Raw genomic sequence first — 24,188 nt, 5'->3', positions numbered from 1 at the left:
TGCTGCCGTGCACATCCGTGGATTCACCGGCTGACACTGCGGATGGGTTGCAGATTGGACGGTTTCCATTTACTTCAACAGAAGCCATCCACGTGAAATCCGCGCTGAAAATTGCAGTTGATTTCAGCTCGTGGACATGGAAAAGCAATTTTCAATAGCATGTTTATAGGCATGTATATGCTGTGGAATCCGGAAGCAGGCGCCCACTCCGGATTCCGCAATGCAAATACGCCAAAGTGCATTGGGCCTTAGCCACCAGACCTATGTCATATGTCAACAAGCTTAAACACCAAAAAGAATCAATATTCAATACATATAGGCATCAAAACAAAACAAGCAGGTCATAATAATTTAGCCACTGAGTGGTAGCAATTAGAATATATCTTAAAAAGAGATCTCCAAAGTTTATATCTCTGTACATTATGGATTGAAGTACTTCCAAAACATTTTAGCGCATGAAGTTCACGAAATACGGCTGGAATTATAATTAATAAGTAAGACAAATGTGGAAACATGTAAATGAATGAAAGCAGGTAAATATGACAACATCAGTACAAGGCTGAAAAAGTAAAAGGACTCTGAATGGTGTTCAATGGTGGCCATACGCTTTAAAAAATCAAAATCAAATCATGGTATTTGTATAGCGCCAACTTATTCCGCAGCGCTTTCAGGTAATTATTACTTATTACCCCCCACCAAGCTGGGTTCTCACTCCATATGCAGGCTACTTAACATAGACAATTTCGAAATTTTGGCAGTGCGCTCACAAATGGCTTCTGCAGCTCAAGCCTAATATTGTATGTATTTTCCAGCTATTCTACTCTTTTAGTCTTTTTTTCGATGAGAAGGAGTTCCCTATCAGGTATCTCTGGGTCTCAGGTCTGCTTCCTGTGTCAGTTCCTGGTATCAAACATACAAGACATGGAACTTCCCATTATGGTATTAGGTCACCTGTTTTATTTTAGAATTGTTTATTCTTCACCTCTTGCCTCCAGGTCTCACAGCAGCTTACAGGAAGGGCTCGGACTTATGATATTTGATGAAAGATTTAATGGATGATTTGAGGAAGGTCATTGTCAGACACAGGAATTCCTGAATACATTCATGTGAAAATGTAACAGATCATGATAATTAACCAGGACTATTACAAGACAAAGGTAGTTTTTGGAAATCCGCTCATCTCTAATTGTTATCATCTACGGTAACTCCGCCCAATGAGCACAAACTGTGAACATGGTCAATGGCTTCTACTTGACGGTTTATTGTGGAGCTATAATATTGATGACCTATCTCTGATATAAGTCGCTATTGTCAGATTGGTGAGGTTCCGACACTCAGTACCCTACTTGTCAGCTGATTTAATAAGCCTATGGCTTTCTGGAACAGGCTCATCTCTGTACACTGTGTAGGGGCCTAGTATGGTGCTACAACTCGCGCCTGAAAACCCCTTCCTTCATTCTCCAATGCATTATTACTGACAAAAAGTTTATTTCGCCACTACTAACTACTATGTCTGCAGATCTGCCCGTACTCTTCCTGGTCTGAAGTGGAACTTTGCTAACTGATATCTACCCCAAAATAATTTCAGTGAAAAATACAACTAGTCTTACAAAAAACTAGTTGCTGTAAGGCTATGTAGATTTAAAAAAGTTTTGACTCCTGAAGATAATCACTGCTTCTTTTCGGTGTGTTCACGTGGCAAATTCCGTTTCTAATACCCCCTCCTCCCATAGTGCATTGGTAGTGTTAGACTAATAATGCACTATACCTGCTCTCTGATTGGTCAGTGCTGCTCATGTGACCAATCAGAGAACAGTGCACAGTTGGCATTATCTAGGTAGAAAAGTGCAGGAGTGAGTGTCTAATGAGTGCTTCAGCGGCATCTTGTCTCCACCGAACTTGAGTGTAAATTATAATGCCCGATGACAGCTGGTGGTACTTAACCTCTTAATGCTCCATGACATACAGTTATATCATGGAGTTTTAGGTTTTGCATGTAGGGGACTCGGCTGTCGATCCCGCTCCATACAATGCATTTGCCTGCTTTTTCTTATGGCTTACACCCGCCCGCAACAGCTCCAATCAGCACTCCTGCTGATCAGAGCTGTTAGCCCTGTCAATCCATACAGCAGCATTTAAATTCTCCAATCAGAGTTTAGTTGTCATGGCAGCCGGAGGCCTTCTGAAAGCCCCCAGGACTGCCATTGCAGATTGCTATTAAGCCATGCCTGTGGTTTGATAGATTGCTTGTCAGATCGCAGTATAATGTAATATTTCGGTATTACATCATACTGCAGGAGTTATCAAACCATCACGAATTCATCTCCCAAAATGGCGACTAAAAAAAAAAACTGTTTTATGAAAGTTTTATTAACTATTAAAAAGCATAAAAGGTAATGAAAAATTTAAAAATACAAACCTTTTCCCATATTTATATAAAAAAAATCTAAATACATATTTGTTACCGCTACATTCAATCTCCCAACGTAAAGCACTATTTACCCCGCACAGTGAACGTCATCAGAAGGAAAAAAAATGCCAGAATTGCGCTTTTTTGGGTCAGAAAAAAATGTAATAAAAAGCAATCAAAACATCATATATACTCCAAAATGGTACCATTAGAAACTACAGGATGTCCACAAAAAATGAGCCCTTGTCCAACTATATCAACGGAAAAATAAAAACGTCATGGCGGTCAGAAGATGGCGGAGGAAAATAATTTTATCTTTTTACAAAGATATTTTATATTTTAATAGTAGTAAAGCAAAAAAAAAAAAATATATATATATTTTAATAAAATTGGGTATCCTAATAATCGTACTGACTAGAGATGAGCGAGCACGCTCGGATAAATCAGTTACTCGAGCCAACATCACTCTTTTTAAAATAGGGAGGGGAGACAATAAAGAAGTAAAAAGGACCATGTCCTTAAGGGGTTATTATGGCCAGTAAAAAAATAAATACCGCCACTGATGGCCCACATCTCATGAGTACATTGGACTCCTCATTCACAGCTCTAGCAGCATACTGTAATAACCCGTGAGTTTAGCCAAAGTATACACGCTGATTGCAGAAAAAACACAGCTGTGGTCAGCAAGCCTGACATTACTGCATGCAGAGAGGGCAGCATTAACATTACAGGCTCCCTTTAACCACATGTGTTGTGGTCACATGTTAGACCGCAGATTCATACTATCTAGTTTTAACAAGAGCAGCAGAATTAGAATTGAGTTTTGCAGGGCCAGGATAAGGTGATTTAGTGCCCTAGGTGAAGTTAATACCCCCCCCCCCCCCTTGCCACCCCCCACAATCAAATCTAAAAGAAATTAAGATTCAGGCACATTTTAAAAGACGCAGGAGAAGGCAGTATAGTTATATATTGATATTTGCTGCCAAGACATGCCAGAGGTGCAGCTATAGAGTGCAAAAGTAGCAGGCATACTGGCCCCTGGAGCCTAGAAGGGACCTCAAAGGTTCCTCTGCCACATAGAAGGACACCAGTATTATAAATGGCACATGGTACCCGGAGGGCCCGGTTACAAATTTTGCGTTGATGCCAAGGAGATTCAGGTTACATCGCTGACTTTGGCTCATTGCTTCTGCAGCCCAACCCGTACAGAAATCCCCAATCCTACTGCCTTAATCAGCATTGTGTCTGCTGCCCCATGATTGGATGCAGTGGTCATATCTCCGTGTTGAGAGGGAACAGGAAGTATAGAGACTGGCAGGGGACGGGTAAGGTGAATATGTTTTCTTTTCTAACAATTCTAAGCTATTTTAAAAAATGTACACAGCTGGACAGACCCTTTATTATAGACCATGAATCAGCCCCTGTAATTAAATGCAGGTTCCTGGATCAGCTTCCATAATTTATACAGACCCCCAAAACAGCCTCCATACTTTATATACACCCCTCAGATCAGCCCTGTGTAATTTATACAGACCCTTAAATCTTTACTGGTAATCTGCCCTAATGGGCTTATTCCTGGTGGGCCCGGCTGCCTGACCTCATTGATGAGCCGCCACTACTGGTAGCCCACCAATCTGGATCCCGTCTTTCGTCTTCTCTTTAGTGAAATGAATCAGCATTTTTAAGAGGCTGACACATCACTGAATGATTGTGATTGGCTAACACAGCGCCAGCTTTCATTGGTTGACGCCACGCTGAGTTAGCCAATCAGAGCATTAGCTTTCTGGAGGCGGGGCATTCAAGCTCTGCCTCCAGAAAGCAATGCTCTGTAGACGAGGAGGAGGAAGCAACAGTCTGCAGCAGCGGCGCAGAACGCCGCGGGAGGTGGGTATTGTTTTTTTTTTTCTACAGCTTATACCTGCCGTATAAGATGACCCCCGACTTTGGAGAAGATTCTCCTGGGTTAAAAGGTCGTCTTATACGCCACAAAATATGGTAGATTTTTTCTTGAAGCCAGCATGACCAAAAAAGTACAGTTCTGACATTGTGTATTTCTGTTTTTTGATGACATTCACCACGCGGGGTAAATAATGTGTTACTTTGATAGACCAAACTTTTATGGTCACAGCAATACTAAATATTTTTTTGTTTTTTTTATTTTAGATTTTTTATTATAAATATGGGAAAAAGTTTTAACCTTTCATTACCTTTTATTTTTTTAATAATAAAACTTTTTACAACTGATTTTTACTTCTTTTTTTAAGTCCCCATAGGGGGCATGAACTTGCAATGGTTTGATCGCTCCTGCAGTATGATGCATTAATATTACATACATAGTATTACATTATACCGCAATCTATTAACCCATGCCACAGGCATGGCTTGATAGCATTCTGCAATGGCAGTCCTGGGGGCTTTCAAAAGGCCTCCGGCTGTCATGACAACTGAACGGCAACCTGCAATCTCATCGCGGGGGACTATTCGGGACCCCTGAACTCCAATTAGGGCATTTAAATGCTGCTGACAGAATTGACGGTGGCATTCAAAGGGTTATCAACTGCAATCAGCAGAGGTAAGAAACAGATGGCACCCGCATTGAATGACCTCCAATCTCCCTCAATAAAAACCCCAGACGCATAGGACATAATTATACGCCCTGTGCCGTTAAGGAGTTAAAGGTCACCCGCCTCGTTCCCACAGCTCTCTAAACTAAGTTATGATGCTATTAGGGGATGTTACAGGGAGCCAGGGTATGTAGTTTTTATACTCACCCGCTCTTGTGATTCAACGCTGTCGCCCTCCAAAGATTACATTGCACTAGAAAATCGTCTCTCCTATACAAGTCTATGGGAAAAGCATGTGCACAGAATTCTGAAAAAAGTCAGATTTTCTAGCGCCCCGCGATCTTCAGAGGGCAACAGCACTGGATCGCAGGAGTGGGTGAGTATAAAGACTATACACCCTGTGTCGTTATGGAGTTAAAGGTCACCCGCCAGCTCCCTGTAACATTCCCTAACAGCGCCGTAACTTATTTTAGGGTGCTGCTGCAAGGACATGACAGGTTCGCTTTAAGAGTGAGAACACGATGTACGGTTTTCTAAATGCGTGGGGTTTTTTCTTCATGTCTGCATTCATTAATTTTTAATCCAGTTCTAAATAAAGATTTTTTTTAATCCTTGGCTTTCTGTGCTGGCTCTACCTTTTTCTCTTATCTGTGCACTGATTATACTTTCCTCCTGGGGACCGAGGCTGTGAGCGGTTTCTGTTGCTTTCCTTTACAGGTTCTGAGAAACATGGAAACAAAAGTGACAGCAGCAGCAGACCATACAGTACACACCGTCCAGTCTACTTTTATGGTATTCCCTTTTTATTACTCTTACAGATCTATGCTTATTCCAGTCACACATGAATTCATTTACTCTAGATTTCCCAAACACATCTGCTGGAAGTTTGTTCTAGGCATCTAGTAGAATTATAACTTTCCCTGATATTTCTTACAACTAATTTCAGGCTCTAAGTGGGGAAACAAGAAGCACAAAACCAATTCTGTAACATATGCTCTACCAATTTATACGATCACAACATAAAGCATTGGAATCACAAGTCGTGCCTATGATCCATTGTATCTCAAAATCAGTCCCCAGACCCGACACATAGAAATACCAGAGCAGTAAACTAGCGCAGTCCACAGATCATCATAACCAATAAAGTATAAGCAGAGCAGCCCCTCAAATTACAAACCCAAAGTAGACCCCCTAAATGAATACAAACCCTGCTACAGGAGAGGCGAGTAGTCTGGACACAGCACCCTGGAGACTTGAGGGGTCTTTCGGCTGTCCAGTAACTCTCCGCTTCTTCTTGGAGCCTCCTTGACATTCCAGAAGAGTTGGCAAGTATGTCCTCATTGTTTATCTGTTGTTCTCTCAGTTTGTTAGATTTTCCTCCTCTTGCTTCCACGACACCTGCTGTCACATAAGCCTTCCTTGAAATCTCCTTTAATGCATCTTAATTCCTACTTATCTCCTGCTGATCCTTTAGTTTTCTTGGTCTCCTCCCATCTGCAGCCTGTGTTCCCACCCTCATGTATTTCTGTCCCAGCCACTGCAGCTGGTGCTAGGCTCCTGGAAGCACTGCTGCGGGAAAGACAGGTACTGTGCCCACCGTGAGTATGGGAGGACAGCTTATATATATACCAGCTACATCTATTTTAGACATAATCTCCACCCAAGTATCAGTCGTCATAGGATGTAAAGCTTTAGAATTCATGTGATCGATGTCATACGACTGATGTAGCAAAGTTGAATTTGTCATTTAACTCTTTAGGGTTGTATTATTTTTGCATTATGTTACTGTATCTTGTGATGTTGCAATAGAATTACCTGCAGTTCTATGTAAGCCCCCCCAAAAATAAGAGTGATATTTTGGGGAGATGCAACAATTCAGCTTTTAATGCCCCTGACGAAATCAGCTCTGCTACATCTGTACTTTAAGTCAACTACGCAGTAGAGTCTGTAAAATGTTGCAGGAAAAATGGTGGCTTGCTGAGCATGATTTAATAGGCTAGTGAAATCCTAAGGAATGAGGGTAACGGGACTAGGATAATTGGGGGACGTGTAGCAGATGTACACTATGCTTTCCTGTGTGTGTCACATGCAACCATGGATGCACAGACTGATTTCTAGCTGTGTCGTGTTATATTAATAGAAACGGTGCAATGCAGGGGCTGAGCTGCCTGGGATTTGCCTGTTCTGTACAGTAAGCTGCCACCACCCCCTTTCCTTATGGTGAAAATGGTGAAATCTGATTTCTATGGGGGACAACACCAAATAACCTTGGATGTCCGCTGTCGGAGGGATTAGAATGAGCATGTTATATTTTCACTTACTCTATTGGTTGCACTGCAGTGAAGAAGGTATCTCTGCCAGCTTCCAGCTCTCTTCCCTTTAAAAAAGGTCAAAGAAAAAAACTGCAGTTACGGTATACGGCATTACACATTTTCGTTTCAGCTGGTGATATTGAGATAAACAGATTCCAGAAGATTCCAATGTATTTGTAAACGTAATGAGGACAACAGAATATAGGATTATATCATAAGCTTTATATCGGGCACGACACATTACTAATCATAATGTAATAAAATGATTTCAGACAAACAACCCAATGATTACTTAAGTGTGGCCTTCCCTTTTTCTCCTGGCTAATAGATTGTTCACGTAGTTATATCGAAAAGCTGCAGATATATATATTTTTTCCTGGTGATTTAAATTCAGTGGTACCGCATATTGGAAAATGTATACAGATGTAGCAGAGCTGATTGCGACGTGTATAGTAATTTGTTATCAGGTCCAGTAGATACTGTGGCTCTATTAAATTGTATAGGTCTTCTGTCCGAGTGGGATGAGGAAACCTCAACTTGACATTTCATGCTTTACATGCCATAGAATGTAAACCTCAACTTGACAGTTTCAATGTTTGATGATATATAATGTGTTGAATGTCAAGTTATAGTCTAATTATCTATCTATCTCATATCTATCTATCTCATATCTATCTATCTCATATCTATCAATCTCATATCTATCTATCTCATATCTATCTATCCATCTATCCCTTGTGCAGTTTCCAATAACAGAATGTAAAATGAAATCACGTGACAGTATATGTCGTGTTGTACAATCGTCTGATTCTCTCTGTTCATGAAAGGCCCTTTTATATCTACATTCAGCATACATTAGTTGTGAGTGATACATATTACAGCTGTATGCGATTTATGACATCTGGGGTATAGTTTTCTTCTTCAAAATCATTGCAGTCATTTCTCTATTATCGTTTTACTTAGACTGTGTTCTGTTTTCCTTCCATGCTTTCATTGTTGATATGTTTGGAGGATTTCATAATATATACAGCCCAAGTTCCAAAAAACTTGGGATGCTGTGTAAAAAGTACATAAGCGGAAAACAAGAATGCAATGCTTTGGAAATCTCATATAACCATATTTTATTCACAATAGAACATAGAACACACATCAGAAGGTCAGAGTGAGACATTTTCACATTTACTTTTAAAAAATGAACTCCTTTAGAGATTGATGGCAGCAACACATTTCCTAAAAGTTGGGACAGTGATAGCATAAGGGTGCAAAAGTATGAGCTGCGAATGAAAAATACCTGGAGGGTCAATTTTCTATTGAGTCACATGACTGAATAAAAAGAGGATGTTAGAGAGGCGGAGTCTCTCAGAAGCAAAAATGGTCAGAGGTTCATCAATTTGTGAAAAATTGTGTCTAAAAATTATAGAGCAATTTCAGAAAAAGTGTTCCTCAATGTAAAGTTGTGAGGATTTTGAATACTCCACCATCTATAGTACATAATATCATCAAAAAATGTTGACAATCTGGAGAAATTCATGCGTACAAGGAACAAGGCCAATGGTCACTATTGGATGCTCGAAATCTATAGGCCCTCAGACGGCACTGCATTAAAAACAAGCATGATTCTGTAATGCAAATCACTGCATGGACTCAAGAATGCTTCCATAAAATCCTTGTCTGTGAACACCGTTCGCTGTGCAATCCACAAATGCAAGTTAAAGTTGTAACATCAAAGGAAGAAAGCATATTTCAACACAATGCAGAAACTCCGGCGTCTTCTCTGGGCCAAAGCTCACATGGAATCAAGTAGAGAGGCACCATCCAGCTTGTTATCAGCACACAGTTTAAAAGCCTGTATCTCTGATGGTATGGGGTTGTATTAGTGCCTATAGCATGGGCAGCTTACAGTTCTTGAAAGGCACTATCAATCCTGAGCAGTATATAGAGGTTTTAGGACAACATATGCTCCCATCCAGACAACTTCTCTTTCAGGGAAGACCTTGCATATTTTAGAAGGACAATGCTAAACCACATACTGCATCCATCACAGCAGCACGGCTTCACAGAAGAAGAGTGCGGGTGTTGAACTGGCCGCCTGCAGCCCAGACCTTTCACCGATAGAAAACATTTGGCGCATTATGAAACAAAAAATCTGGCAAAGACGACCCCGAACTGCTGAGGAGCTAGAATCCTACATCAAACAAGATTGGGACAACGTTCCTCTCCCAAAACACCAGCAATTGGTCTCCTCACTTCCCAGATGTTTACAGACTGTTGTAAAAAGAGGAGGGGATGTTACACAATGGTAGACATGGACCTGGCCCACCTTTTGTGAGATGTGTCGCTGCCATCAATTTCTAAATGAGTTCATTTATTTAAATGAAATGGAAAAAAGTCTCCCTTTCACCTTCTGATATGTGTTCTATGTGCTATGGTGAATAGAATATGGGTATATGAGATTTCCAAATCATTGCATTTTTTCCTTACAGTTATTTAGATTTTACACAGGGTCCCAGCTTTTTTGGAATTGTACGTTTGACAAAAGGCTCCAACATGTGCCACTGTTTAGGCATACAGTAGCATACCTTGCCCATGGGACACCTCAGAGAAAAAAAATGTATACAGTGCAGTGTACGGTTTTCTACTGCATGCCTCTACATGGAATAGCGTAGTCTAGTATTCTAGTACATTGGTATTGCTTGAAAAAAGTGGTAATGCTGCAAATGAACTGCAACTTGGGAAATACCTGTACCTTCATCAAGGGCAAAACTTATGGCTAGTTCACACGGGCATCTGCGAGTTTCGGGCCATAAATATGAAGCATATTTATTAACCAAAACTTGCAGTAATCATCATGTATTTTGTAGGTTTTGGGCAATTTTTTTTCCACTCGTAAATAGTGTGTATTTATGTGCACAAAAGAAACCCCAATGGCTGAAAATGCATTGTTTTCCAGCAGAAATCTGCAGGTTTCCTGCATATTCAGTGCATAATTATGCAGGCCTATTGACGTCAATGGTCTATTTTGGTAAGTAATATGTACCAAAATAGGACAAGTCACTGGAAAAATACGCTTGTCTCAGTACCTTAATGTAAATCAATAGGGATTCAGCGCGGCGCATTACGCATTTAATACACTGTACAAATACGTCCATGTGAACAAGCCCTTAGATGTCTGCATTACGCTGGATTGACACAAGTGTTTTATTGCATTGATTTTGCCACGATAAAAGACTGGCCAAAAATCGCGACCTTCTGATGCATTGGATTCCAATGCATTTATTGACATGGGTGATTTTCCAGTGTGTAAAAATCAGCCGTCCGGAAAAGATAGGTCTTGACCTATCTTTTGCCGGAATACGGCAGCCGTTCCCATAGACACCTACGGGAGCCTATGAGAACTGCCAGGAAAGGAAAGGGGGAGGGAGTTTAGCAATGGCTTGCAAGAGCGTTGTTAAAGTCCCTCCACTTGCCGGCAGCTCCCATAGGCTGGGGATAGGAGGGGAAGGACTAGCTCTGCTAAGCTCCCGCCCCCTGCCTTTGCTGGCAGCCAAGAGGGGGAGGGAGTTTAGCACACTAGCCCTGTTAAGCTCCTGCCCCCTCCCTTTGCTGGCAGCTGGCAAGGGGCAGAGAGGGGGAGGGAGTTTAGCAGAGCTGAACTCTCTTCCCTCAGCAGACGGTATTTCGGGCTGCAGCGTATATACACTATACCTGGCCATCTGAATGGGCGTTAAAACAAAAGATGCAGCCGTGACTTGGTCGCGGCTGCCTCTCATTCACGCAATTTTCAGCTGCAATTCAGTCAACTGAGAATCACAGCGCCCATGTGAAGGAGCCCTAAATATGTACCACAGGTAGGACCAAATGTGTTTTATTTAGTTTAGTGGTTTCCTTCTTCAAAATGAACCGATGTGATGAACCATCATTACTTAATAGGTCACAGGATGCTACATGGGATTGACTACTGAATGCTCCTTAGGCAATGATGAATTGATGTGAGTAGTGTTGATTCAGCTGGTACTCATTATGTAATTCCCAAGAAATATGAAAGTTACCAGTCTGTTTATATTAACCCCTAAAGTATAGTTAAGATGCAAAACGTAATCACACTGACTGGACACAAGTTGGCAGACCTGAGTAGTGACATTTTACACTAGCTTTTTTTGCTTTCCATCTAGCTGTTCAATTATGGGTGCAGCAAATTAGAAAGAAAATATTTCAGTTTTCCTGCCAATAGAATTCATTTTCAATCTTTCTCAATTTTCCATCTCCATTCCATTTTTCACACTGGAAGAAAAGACTACTGTCCTCTTGTTTCCAGTTCATAAAACTAAACTAAATCAGATGTGTTTTTAAAATCGTAGTCAATGAGAGATTGAAAAAAAAACCCTGAAAGCAATCCGTTGCCTTTCCCAGATACTAACACCAGTAGGTAACAAAAATGCAAGAATAGGGCCTCACCAGTTAATGACAAGAACAGAATGGTGTTAATAATCAGAAGATTGCACCAATGGGTGATACCGCAGTAGTCAGATAATGTAGCAGATGCGTGAGGATGAAGAGATGACAAACTAAGAATAACAGAACATATCTCTAGCTTTACCCAAAACTTCCCTAATCTATCCCTAATGCTGACCCCAACACCAGAAACTACTGTCCCTGAGTAACCCTAATGTAAACCCTATGTGAAACACTTATCCTGACAACTAATGACTGGACATTAAGACCAAGAGCTAAGAAGCAAGACAGACAGATAAAAAAGGAAAAGCAAACAACAAAGTACAAGGCTAAGGCCCCTGTCCACGGGCGTGATTTCGCTGGCAGTAAATCACCGGCGAATCATGCCGTCTGAAGCCTTCCATAGCGTTGCTATGGAAAACGCCGGCCCCGTGTCCACGAGTGGAGTATCGCATGCTGCGAATTGCCACGATTCTCCGACGGAGATCCGTCTGCCGTCTCCAGCGGCGGGATACCGCAATGCCCGTGGACACGGGGGCCTAAGGGTGCTTTCACACTTGCCGCAATTCTATCTTTCTGATCCATTTCTGGAACTGAAAACCGTAATTAAAGGTTTCCGTGTTTTACCGATTGACTTCAAAGAATTTTCAAAAAACTGAAACCTTTGAATTTGCTTCCGTTCCATTATATTTACGTTTTTTCATACTGCTGCAGACTGTGCTATTTGTTTCTTTTTTTTAAAAAAGGGAATGTTTTGTTCTTTTTAAACCTATGGAAATCATTGGGGAAAAACAGAAACCCTTAATTCCAATTTAATTCAGTTTTTCTGTTCGGGAAATAGAACAGAAAGATGGATTTGCAGCGGAAAGCCCTAACATAAATGTGAATGCACCCTAAGAGGCAAGGACTGCATTAGAAATAACCACAGGAACAAAATTATATGGACAAGAAGCAAGACTAGACTAGGAAGAATATATGAGAAGTATGCAAGGAATACTGGATTTAAATGCACATAGCTTATGCTATAACCAGCAACACACTGCAGAAGTCAGGAAAATTTAAAGAAAGGCTAAGCAATTGGGATCTCCTCTCCAAAATGAGCCTGAGATGTAGCAGTATTGTCAACTGACCTACTCTAGCGGCCTGCCAATGACAAACTAGCAGAGAGAAGATAAAAAATCATAATTTCTGCTGATCATAACGCAAAATATGTGTTTTGATAAAAATACATAACTTTGCTATATCATAATAGAGTCACACACAGGTGTAACTCTGTGCATTGGGGTCCTAGAGCTAAATCTGTAACAGCGCCGTTACCCACCATGTGCCATTCATAATTCTGGTGTCTTCTTATGTAAGAGAGGAACCTTTAGACCCCTTCATGCATTGGGTCTTGAGTGGGACTGCTACCTATGCATTCCCTGTATCTACATCCCTGGAATCAAGCAAATGGTAAAACATATCCCTCTGTGTTTTTCACTGCATTTTCTTAATGTTTCCTCGTAAGGCTAATGGCAGTCTTTTTAGGTTTCTCTTTTCCTCTTTTAACTTCAGTAAGGAAGAGTGTGAAGGTACTGCATGCAATTTCAGTTTTTCCAATGCTGTGGAATATTTCTGCAATATGCACTGTAAAATAAGGCTTAATCTGTGGCTGCGCTCCAAAACCCACATGTCTACATGCAGCTTTGGATACAGATACAGAAGCCAATAGCAATTCTACATCAAAATCCGCACAGATGCAGTGGATTATCGTGCTACATTTTCCATGCATTTCAGTGCTTATTGCAGAAGTATTCAATTCATGTGAAAGGGTGCAAAAGTTGCATTCACACTCCGACTATTATTTATTAACTTTGAAACACCAGTCCTACTATGATAACAGTAGAATACAGAATCGTATAAACAGACTTCATTATCCATGTGACATCATGTTTCAAGGCTGAGGAATGCACACAAAGTGTAGGAAAATAATATGGCACTCTCTTTATCTGTTCTGGATTGCTATAGTTGTTAAATTGCTTAACTATACCACTCCTTCCCTAATCTAAGTAATGCAATGTGTTCGATGGACCTGGTTTATTGGAGTAACATGACTCCTCCAGTGTGAGGCCTTCCTGGGAAAAGTTCAGCCATAGGGAAAAATGCTAATGCTTGGGATTAGGGAATGTAAACTGAAAGAGAAAGACAGTTTTAATTTTCAATATAGTATCTGTAATTACAGTAATTAAAAAAGCAGGAAGAATTCTTGACATGTACGGTACTTTCCACTTGAACAGTATTATATTGTATTTGTATTCTGGCTTTGGAGGAAATAATTTGTATGAGGTGTGATATGTTCAGAATATCAAAGGTTGAACTATGCCTTCCTCATTCAAAAAGAGGTAACAATGTCACAGGATGTGGTCCTTAACGAACTACAGCTATCTAATAAAGACGGCTGGCAGCTGAATGTTGGGTGCCCAGGTGGTCATGTGATCGCAAAGATACCCGCCACTGTAGGTTGCTGCTATGATGTAGGTTGCTGCTATGATAGCGCCAGTTACTTTGGGATACCATAGTGTAAACTTCTGATCTGTAGCGAACAACAAAAATACCAAAAAAGAGAACTACAATAATATAAAAACTGTAGAGAACTACAAAAATATAAAAAAGTGCATATAAAATAAACATTGCCTCTTCAAAAATACCCTCCCCACCGCATGAACTTATTGCACTCAAGCAAACATCGACCAACTTGCCATAAATCAGGCATACTGGACCATATATCAAATCTTAACAGCATATAATGACAAACCCAAATAATACCTATTAGGCCTGAGTCAGACGGGCGTTTTTTCACGCGATTTGCGCATGCGCATGCGTCCGACGATTTTATAAAACCATTGCTTTGCAATGGTATCGGACACATGAGAGCTTTTTATGTGTTCGTCCGATAAATTATAGAACAGAAATCGCAGATCGCACCTATCTGCGATCTGCGATTCCTGTTCTCTTCTCTATATGCGCTCAATGGGGCCGGCGGCAGCAGCACCGACCCCATTGAGAGCATATACTAGACAAATCATTCTTCTCTGCCACAGCTGTAACAGCTGTGGCAGAGAAGAACGATGTTTGCCCATTGAATTCAATGGAGCCGGCAATACAGCCGGCTCCATTGAAAGCAATGGGCTGCCGGCGATCACGGGATTAATTTTTGGGAAGGGCTTAAATATATAATCCCTTCCCTGCAATTCATCCAGAAATGTGTAAAAATAAAAAATATATATATACTCACCTTGTCCCAGCAGACGGAGTTCAGCAGCGGTTGGCGGCAGTTCTCTGAACTGCTCTCTGTAGTATTCAGCAGCCGGGGATTTAAAATCACCGCCTGCTGAATGAGCTGCCTCTGATTGGTCACAGCCTGACCAATCAGAGGCAGCTCTCACTCACACCCATTCATGAATTCATGAATGGGTGTGAGTGAGAGCTGCCTCTGATTGGTCAGGCTGTGACCAATCAGAGGCAGCTCATTCAGCAGGCGGGGATTTTAAATCCCCGGCTGCTGAATACTACAGAGAGCAGTTCAGAGAACTGCCGCCGGCCGCGGCGGAACTCCGTCTGCCGGGACAAGGTGAGTATATATATATTTTTTTTTTTACACATTTCTGGATGAATTGCAGGGAAGGGCTTATATATTTAAGCCCTTCCCGACAATTCATCGTGAGATCGCCCGCAGCGCATTGCTTTCAATGGAGCCGGCTGTATTGCCGGCTCCATTGAATTCAATGCGCTGCACAGCTCTGGCCCGTTTCTATTGAAACGCGGTTAGGAGCAGTTTTTTCGGACAATTTTTCGGCCCCGGTCACGCGATTTGCGGATGCGCATCCGTCATGCGATCCGCAAATCGCGGCAAAAAACGCCTGTCTGACTAAGGCCTTATAGTGTAACTCTATAAGATTACCAGAAAACTAAGGCTGAATTTTAAAAAGCATATATTTTTAATGTTTGCAGATTAAAAACTTAATAGATTTTTTTTTTGGAGAATTAAGTATAAAATTGAAAAAATTGTAAAAAATAGAAAGCTGTTTGGCTGCTGGAAAAAAAAAATGATTTTAAAAAATCACATCCATAAAAAATATTAGGCTAGAAGTGTATGGTGACTTGTGGCCAACAGGACCTAAGATTGCAATGTCACATAGCTAAAATCTCATCTAATGGATTACAATTTCTTGTTGTGTCACTGCTGCGGTAACTTTTGAATCGCAGCGTGACTGCTTTTACTATCATTAGCTGCAATGTAGCAGTACAACTCATGTTGCCCAAGTCCTATAGCCACAAACTAAAACTGGATAAATTGTGTAGAACCCTGAAGACCGAAGTACCTGGGGACCTGAACTAGCTTATAGTGTTCAGCAATGACCTAGTGGTGTCCCTCAGCTATGTTGGACAGTATATCATTATTGATGACATCACCAACTCACGCCTGTGCAGTAACTTGTACCGTACCCCTCTGCAGTGATAGCTTTGTTGAATCTGCAAAATGATTCTACCACAATTACAAACAGATCAGCTAGCTCTTGGCATGTGCCTTGTGTTCCGTATTGTACACAGTGTGCCAACAAGTGAAATTAGTGCAACTGCAAGGGGTTAATCTATTTCCACTGATTCAATCTTGCACTCTCCTTCCATTCACGTTGCAAAATTAGCATAAATCGCACACAAACAGTCCACAAACTCCAAATTTATGCCGCCACCAGAAAAATGAGCATTGAGTCTGCTCGTACACCTGGAAGGAGGCAGCAATACAAATAGAGACCTAGTGAGGAGGTCTAATGTGGTCTAAGTGAATCACTGTCACCGCCAGCTCCATATGTACGCTAGAAGGCCAAAAGGAAATCAGCTGACCGCTGCAGCATCAAGTTCTTGAACTCATGACATCATGGTGCTCAGGATGTGAGCGCCAATACTGAAAGATCAGGTAGTGACACTGTAGCCACTTATTAGCTGCAGCGGTCACCTGATTTCCTGTGACATCATCTGTCACAGGAATCAACAGGACTTCAGTACTGGACCCGGCCATGGGTGGTTAAGTATCTCCCTATTATTTACACATAGGGGGGCCTATTGAAAAGGGTCTGTCCAGTAACTGGGCATTGTTTATTTCATGTTAATAAACAATAAACCATTTCGATAAACTTTGTTGTTAATGATGTCTACAATTAATATGTTATTTCGGGGCCTGATGGTCGGAGAACAGCTTTACCTATTGAGATGGCTGCACTTAGAGGTGCTGTCCTTGAGTGTAGAACAGGAGGCCTTTTTATGGCTCATACATATTAGGGTGCATTCACATGGGCGAGTGCGATATCAGTTTGAGAAAGTCAGACCAATATCGCACTCTTAAACCTGTGATTTCTGCTGCGAATGCAGTGTGTTTTATGAGAAATGCAAATAAGGAGGATGGAATTACTACCTCAATTTGCATAAATTACCCAGAGGAGCTTGCATGGCCTTATAAGTCTCCTCACTCACCTTCTAGGTGTCCCCACACCCCTTTTGGGTGCTCTCCTTGGGAAGAGACTATGCTATCCCTCTACCCACTCCACCCCACCAGGTGTCTCTACAAACTTTTTGGGTGCTCTCCTTAAGGAGACACGGCACTCTTCCTTACCTTTTGTGAGAAAGACTCATTAAATCTCTACAACATACGATTTCCATCACATGTTTCAATAGGAAAAATAGAAAAACTGCAATGCACTCGCATGAAAATCGCATCTACATGCGATAAATCTAAAATTAAATCGCTCAATAATGGGACATGCAGTGATTTTTCAATCCCGGACCATTAGTTTGGGAGAAAAGTGAAAATTGTCCATAGCCTAAGGGTGCCCACCCACTAGCGTTTTTTTACTGCGAAATTCACAGCGGGTTTTTTTTTCTGCAGGGGTCTTTGGGCTATGGGACATGCAAAGCTAAAATCGCGATCGCGCAAAATCGCGATTTTTACATTACAAGTCCCATAGACCCCCTGCAGAAAAAAAAAAACTGCGAATTTCGCAGTGAAAAAAAAACGCCAGTGGGTGGGCGCCCTAAGGTTTATTCCCACGAGTGATATTCTCACGCAAGTTTTGTGCGATGCGCACAAAACGTGCATGAATATGAAATCCATTCTTTTGAAAGGATTTATTCACACAAGCATTTTTTTCCCCTCACTGCATTGTTGTGAGGGGGGGGGGGAGTATGTTCTTTTTTTGGGAGTTCCACTGGAACGCCTCGCTCATTGTTTTCAATGAGACCTTAAAAGACATTGCATGGCACTCAAATGCTGTGTGATGTACATGTGAGTGCGATGCCATTTTTCCCATTGAAGTCAACCTATCACGCAGGACCCTATCACGTGAGGATCGCAATTTCAGAGAAACAATGCAATTTTTAATCAAAAACGCTTTGCATTGCTGTGAATATCGCACATTGGCAAGCGCGATATCAGGCCGAGTTTCTTGGCCCGATATCATGCTCACCCATGCACATGTAGCCCTACAGGTCTCTGCTGCTTCGGCAGCAGGTACCATCTTATTTTATACCATAAATTATTTTGCCACTTACCTTGACATGCAGACATTAACCCTTTGCAACCCTTTGCAATCCAATTCTGGATTCAGGGTTTTCTAGGGGGCTTTCTCTTTCTGCCATTATACAATGGCGCCGTCTGCTGGCTAGAGCCAGTACTGCAGTATGTGACATGCCGGGGAGGCCCCCACAACAGAGCAGCCAGTAATATACAATAAGAATACCCTGCTGGACGTCTTGCCACATCGGAGCTGTACAGGCATCAATCAGAATGTCTTCAGATGTCAGACAGTGGATTGGAAAGGGTTAAGGCTGCCTGTCCACGGGTGTTTTTGCATTGCATTTCCCACAGTGATAATCCGTCCGCGGGAAACGCAGTGCACGCTTTCTATAGCGTTGCTATGGAAAGTGCAGCCCTGCTGTCCACGAGCGGAAAATGATTGCCGCGATTTGCCTATCTGTCAGATAGGCTCACCGCAGAGATCCATTAGTTGCCTTCTGCTTCCCGGCGGCGGCTCCCATGGCGGAGATCCTCCGCGGGGTACCGCAACGCCCGTGGACAGGCAGCCTAAAAAAGAGGGCTAAGGAGTTTTTAAACACATTTTATGCAAGACTGACTCCAGATGTATGTGGACCCTTGGAAATCAGTCTACTGCAACCACATTATGACAAGAGTAGGCTGTATGTTCACAGGCGAGTTCGATGTAGGTCATGGAAAAGCTGGCTGTTATACATGTGATCTCCCTGCGATTTTCCTGCATGTACCATGTGTTTTTGTGCACAAAAAATAAAACACGCAATTTGCATCAGATTTACGTGTGTGAAAAACCCACATGTGGTTCCAATAGTAAAAGGTTTTGAAAAACACATAGCACCTGTCTGCAAATCACATGGTATGCAAGCGCAATGCAGTTTTTTTTAATCCACCCTAGAAAATAATGGGCAATTCTTGAACAGAAATCGCCCAAAAATAGAACATACAATGTTTTTTTTATCTTGGGCTATTTAGTTTGAAGGTCACTTTCTCAGATACTTATTAAGAAGAGGGTACAGTAAATATTCATTGAATAGCCTGACCAATGCAGGCGGTAGTGTGCTGCACTCATGAGAGTCTCGCAGCAAGACCGCAGTTTACCATGAAATGCCACTGAATTACAGCAAATGTAGGTGAAACACATAAAACCATTTGCCCTACTTATACTAGCTGTGAAACTGTAGCAATTTGTGATTTTGCCACGTGGTTATCAGCTCCACAATACATGCCCGCGCCGCCGCCACAATGTGTGAACTGGAAGCAGTGACATTGACTTCTTGCTAAGAAGGTTTTGTCTTCTTGGCTGATCCTACTTATCTTTAGTTTCAAGGTTTCCTAGCTTCCTAAGGCACTTTTCTCCAGATACAGTATATTGCAATACTAAATACATAAGTCAATAGGAATGTACTTTTTTACAAAATATTTTTATTGTTGTCTTCATCCTTACAAGACATGTATCTAGAGTATGCCCAGCACGAGGAAGTCAAATTCCCTATCATTGTATTTAAAGGGAACCTGTCACCCGGTTCATACTGCCCACATTATAAAAAACACCCCCACTCCCCGCCCCACCCGGCTCACCCACACCACCCAGAACAGCACCATAACTCTGTTTATGGTGCTATTCTTCGGTGACCATGTCCCTTTAGAGGCAGGTGCTAGACCTTACATATTTTATTGCCGTGTGTTCATTTAGCTTGATGATCCAGAAGTGGTCTGTACACCTTAACATGTGTGCCTTGAATACTGACCTCACAATCAAGATTCTCATAATGGGTAAGCTGTTTCAGTCTATAGTTTGTGTATGGAACCTGAGGCTATAGACCCATGGTGCCTACAGTGTGGCTCATGTGCCACATGAAGCTTGCAAGCCTCTATTGTGTGGCTTCTGACATACCAGTCCCATGTCTGGAATTCAGTGAGTCCGTTCTGGATATGTGGCATTGTACGAAAACATATCTGCATTGATACATAAGATAGATCTTAAATAACCCCGGTATGATGGAATTCTGCAGCGAAGTAGAGATTGCCACATGAGGATTTGCCCCATTTGAGTGGGTGATTACAAAGACGCTGCAGAGAGTATTAGTCTGAGGTGCGCCGAGGATGTACAATACATTTAGAAAGTCTTCAGACTCTCTCACTTTTTTACATTTTGCTATGCTGTGATCTTATGCGTATTTACAAAAGATTTCAAGTTTTTCCCCATCATTTTGTACTCAATACCCTATAATGACAAAGTGAAAACAGAATTGTTATATCTCTGCTGAATGTTAATGCACCATGCCCAGCACAACTGTAAGGCAATGTCCACACTGGACAAATAGACACCGGTAATTCACACATAGAACATATTAACCACCACCAAACACAACCAAGGGAAAACAGGGGAATCTAACCCTATCAACTAGGTACAGGAATACCCCTGCTAAAAACAGGGCGATCACTCCAATAAGAGCTGCCCCACATCCCGAAACTTGGAACCTAACTGTCCCTAGTTAGAAACAGGTGGTAACAACAATAGACACAGTAGGGGCAATGGCAGAAGCAACTCCAATATAATATATACACACCAACTAGTCATCTTAAGTAAGATGGCTGCACCCTGGCAAGCAATTGGCCAATCAGGGGAAGCACAAAATGCCTAAGGGATTCACCACATATAACTCACAAAGTACTCTCTGTAATGACGAGGGAACCCTAAGGGATAACAGACATATGATCCAAAAAGTGTCATGATGTGGCTCAAACTAATATTGTGCCGCCAGTCTGTTTCCGCATCACAACCATCATAGCATGACCCTGTCAGGCCGTCAAGCTGTGACAGTTCCTTCCCTCTGAGAAAGGGCCTCAGGATTCTTAGGACCCAGTTTAAAAGGATTCAGCCTGTGAAATTTCTTAACAAGACAGTCTGCATTGACATCCGCGGCAGGAACCAAGTCCTCTCTTGCAATGAGTTCCTAAACTCGGACCTAGTTTACATGATGGCCGTTTTGGGCTTAATATCTCTACTAGACTGTGAAATCAAGTCTCCCACTCAGAAACAAACACCTTCAGATTGTTTCTCTGGAATTTTGCAAAGGCAACAAGTTCCCAGCTGGGAGATTCTGAGGTAATTTGATTCTAGCTCGAACATCACAAGAAGACATAATTATAAACATCCCGTCTCATGGAAGGTCACCAGATGATTCTCGTTAAAAGTCTCCATGTATTCTTAATTCCTGGATGTCCTGCCAGAACAGAATTATACATTTCTGATACTAACTGAAGTCTTAAGTGTAACGGGACTGAGCCTTACAAATCTGACCGAGAGACGCAGATGATACAACTACCCCCCAGACACAATGGTCACAGGAGGTTCATTTGCAACAACAGAAACAAAACTCCTGGAATGGGCATCAACTTTGATATTCTTGCTACCCAAAGGAGTTATAATATGACCCTCCTTAAGGTTGTTGAACATATTCTCTTTAAGGACCTGTCTCTCTGTACTAGACAAGTTATACATGTGGTTTTCAGATAATTTGCAGCCTGGAATAAAATCAATACCGCAATCTCCTACATTCTTTTAGCGAGTACATCTGATAAATCCTTGATAACCTCTGGGAATTCTTCAGCTTGCACAGTAACTATATAACAGACATACGATTATGTCGACAGGCAGGACTCCTCTTGACGATATCTCCCCTCTCCCAATCAAGCACAGGATTGTGTAACCTCAATGATGGCAACCTCAACATTTCTTCTGAATGGAACCTTCCAATTTTCAGACGAACATCAAGGACACAATATTTTAAGCACCTTTGAGAGAAAGAAGCAGAATCAACAGCTGAAACGTTTCGCGACATCGTGATGAATCAAATTAATTACAGCACCACTATCCACAAATATAGTCACTGGAAAATGGCCTGTACTCAGAATTATCTCAGCAGGAAGGACCAGCCTGGAAGATGATATCTAGGCAATTTGTGGGTCCAAAGGAATCTCCCCCATAACCTTCAGGCAAGTTTCAAACTGAGAGTTCTACAATGGACAAACCTGTACAAAATGACCTTTCTGACCACAGTAAAGACAGCGACTCTCGAACAAACATCTACCCTGGCGGTTATTCTTTTTTCATATTAATGGGTTTTATTCTCTGTGTGTTGCACATGTATATTTTATGTGTGCAGAAACCTGCACAAATACAGTCAAATGAATTCGCCCTAAGGGCTCTTACCCACCAGCGATAGGTTTTCTAGCGATGTGAGAGTGAGTAAAAACACATAATTATGAAACCAATGATTTTCAATGCTTTCATTCTCATTTGTGATGTGTTCACACAAGCCTCGCTGCGATACAAAAATGCTGCGATATCGCCCATTGTTTTCAATGGGGCCGGTCCCCATCAAAATCAATGGGAGGAGAGCACAACAGTCTAGGAGAGAGAGGGGGCGGAGCTACAGGGGATCTCTTACATATCTCCTCATATTTGGAGAGAGGGGGCACGGCCAAAGGGTTTTTTAAGAGTTTCCCCGAGAGCGGGGGTGAGAGGCGGGGCTAGAGGGATTTTCATAGTGATTCAATCTCTGGCCAAGAGAGGGGTCAGGGCTAGTGGGTAAGAGCCTAAGGCAGAAAAAAAAATGACAATGGATGAGAGAGCCTCAGAGCATGGCAGCAAGGAAAAAGCCCAAGCCAGAGAGTCTACCTGTAACTGTGAGATTATGATCCCAAGCCTTTGGGACTCATCACCAGAGAACAACTGACATAGCCTGATATACAATTTGCAGGATTCATGGAAAGTGACTAAATCTTATTTTTTTCTGCCAGAGAAGTGATCAAGCAAATCCACCTAAGGCTCTTTAATAGGGACTAACTGCTTGTTACTTAATCTCAACAACTTCACGAGAAAGAGCACTAAACTGATTAGCCAACACCTCTTAGGAATCTATGATAATACTAAAATCAGAAGTCCCGTTGAAAAAATGTCAGGCCGATTATTTTGTAATGTCCCTACTGAGCATGAACTCACCACACCCAGCATGGACATAAGGCAGTGTCCACACTGGACGAATAAATATCAGTAAGCCACACATAGGACACAGTAACCGCCACCAAACACAACCAAGGACGTAAAAAGGAGAATCTAGCACTATCAATTACTTACAGGAATAACCCTGCATAAAGTGGGACAATCATCCCAATGAGAGCGGCCCCACATCTTAAACCTGGGCCACCTAACTGTCCCTCGGTGGAAAAAAAGGGAATGTCTATATATAATATACCAGCTACTTATCTCAAGCAAGATGGCTGCACCAAGGGGGATGTGTACTTGGCCAACATGAGATTATAGGCACCCTGCAAGAGCAGGGGCTGAAATATATAAACCCTCAATCTAGTAGATTGGCCAACCAGGGGAAATACAAAACACCTAAGGCAGGGGTGTCAAAGTCATTTTCCCCGAGCCCCACATCAGGCTTATGGTGACCTGCAAAGGGCCGATTGTAAGACCATATAGGAAGGGCTTGTTCATTCAAGCGTATTTGTGTACATAATATGCAGTGAATAGAAGCCATTGATTTCAATGAGTCATTCACATGATGTATATTTTCACACACAGCATGACCTATTTTGTTGTGCAATAGGCCATTGAAGTGAATGGGACGCACAAATACGTGGTAAATGCACAGGAGACCTGTGTATTCACTGCATATTTGCACACCATTTCAGTGGACCCATCTGCGTTCTTTTTTGTGTGCCCAAATATGCAGGCATAAGCGATTTTCGATTGCGCAAATACGCAGCATATTTGTGCGACCAAGATAAGATTACGCCCGTGTGAACGAGCCCTAATATAGTGGTCGCAGTAGTAATAGTGACTCTGATAG

Source organism: Eleutherodactylus coqui, chromosome 6, assembly GCF_035609145.1.
Source record: "Eleutherodactylus coqui strain aEleCoq1 chromosome 6, aEleCoq1.hap1, whole genome shotgun sequence".
Taxonomy (NCBI): domain Eukaryota; kingdom Metazoa; phylum Chordata; class Amphibia; order Anura; family Eleutherodactylidae; genus Eleutherodactylus; species Eleutherodactylus coqui.
Note: the sequence above shows the minus strand (reverse complement) of the source record.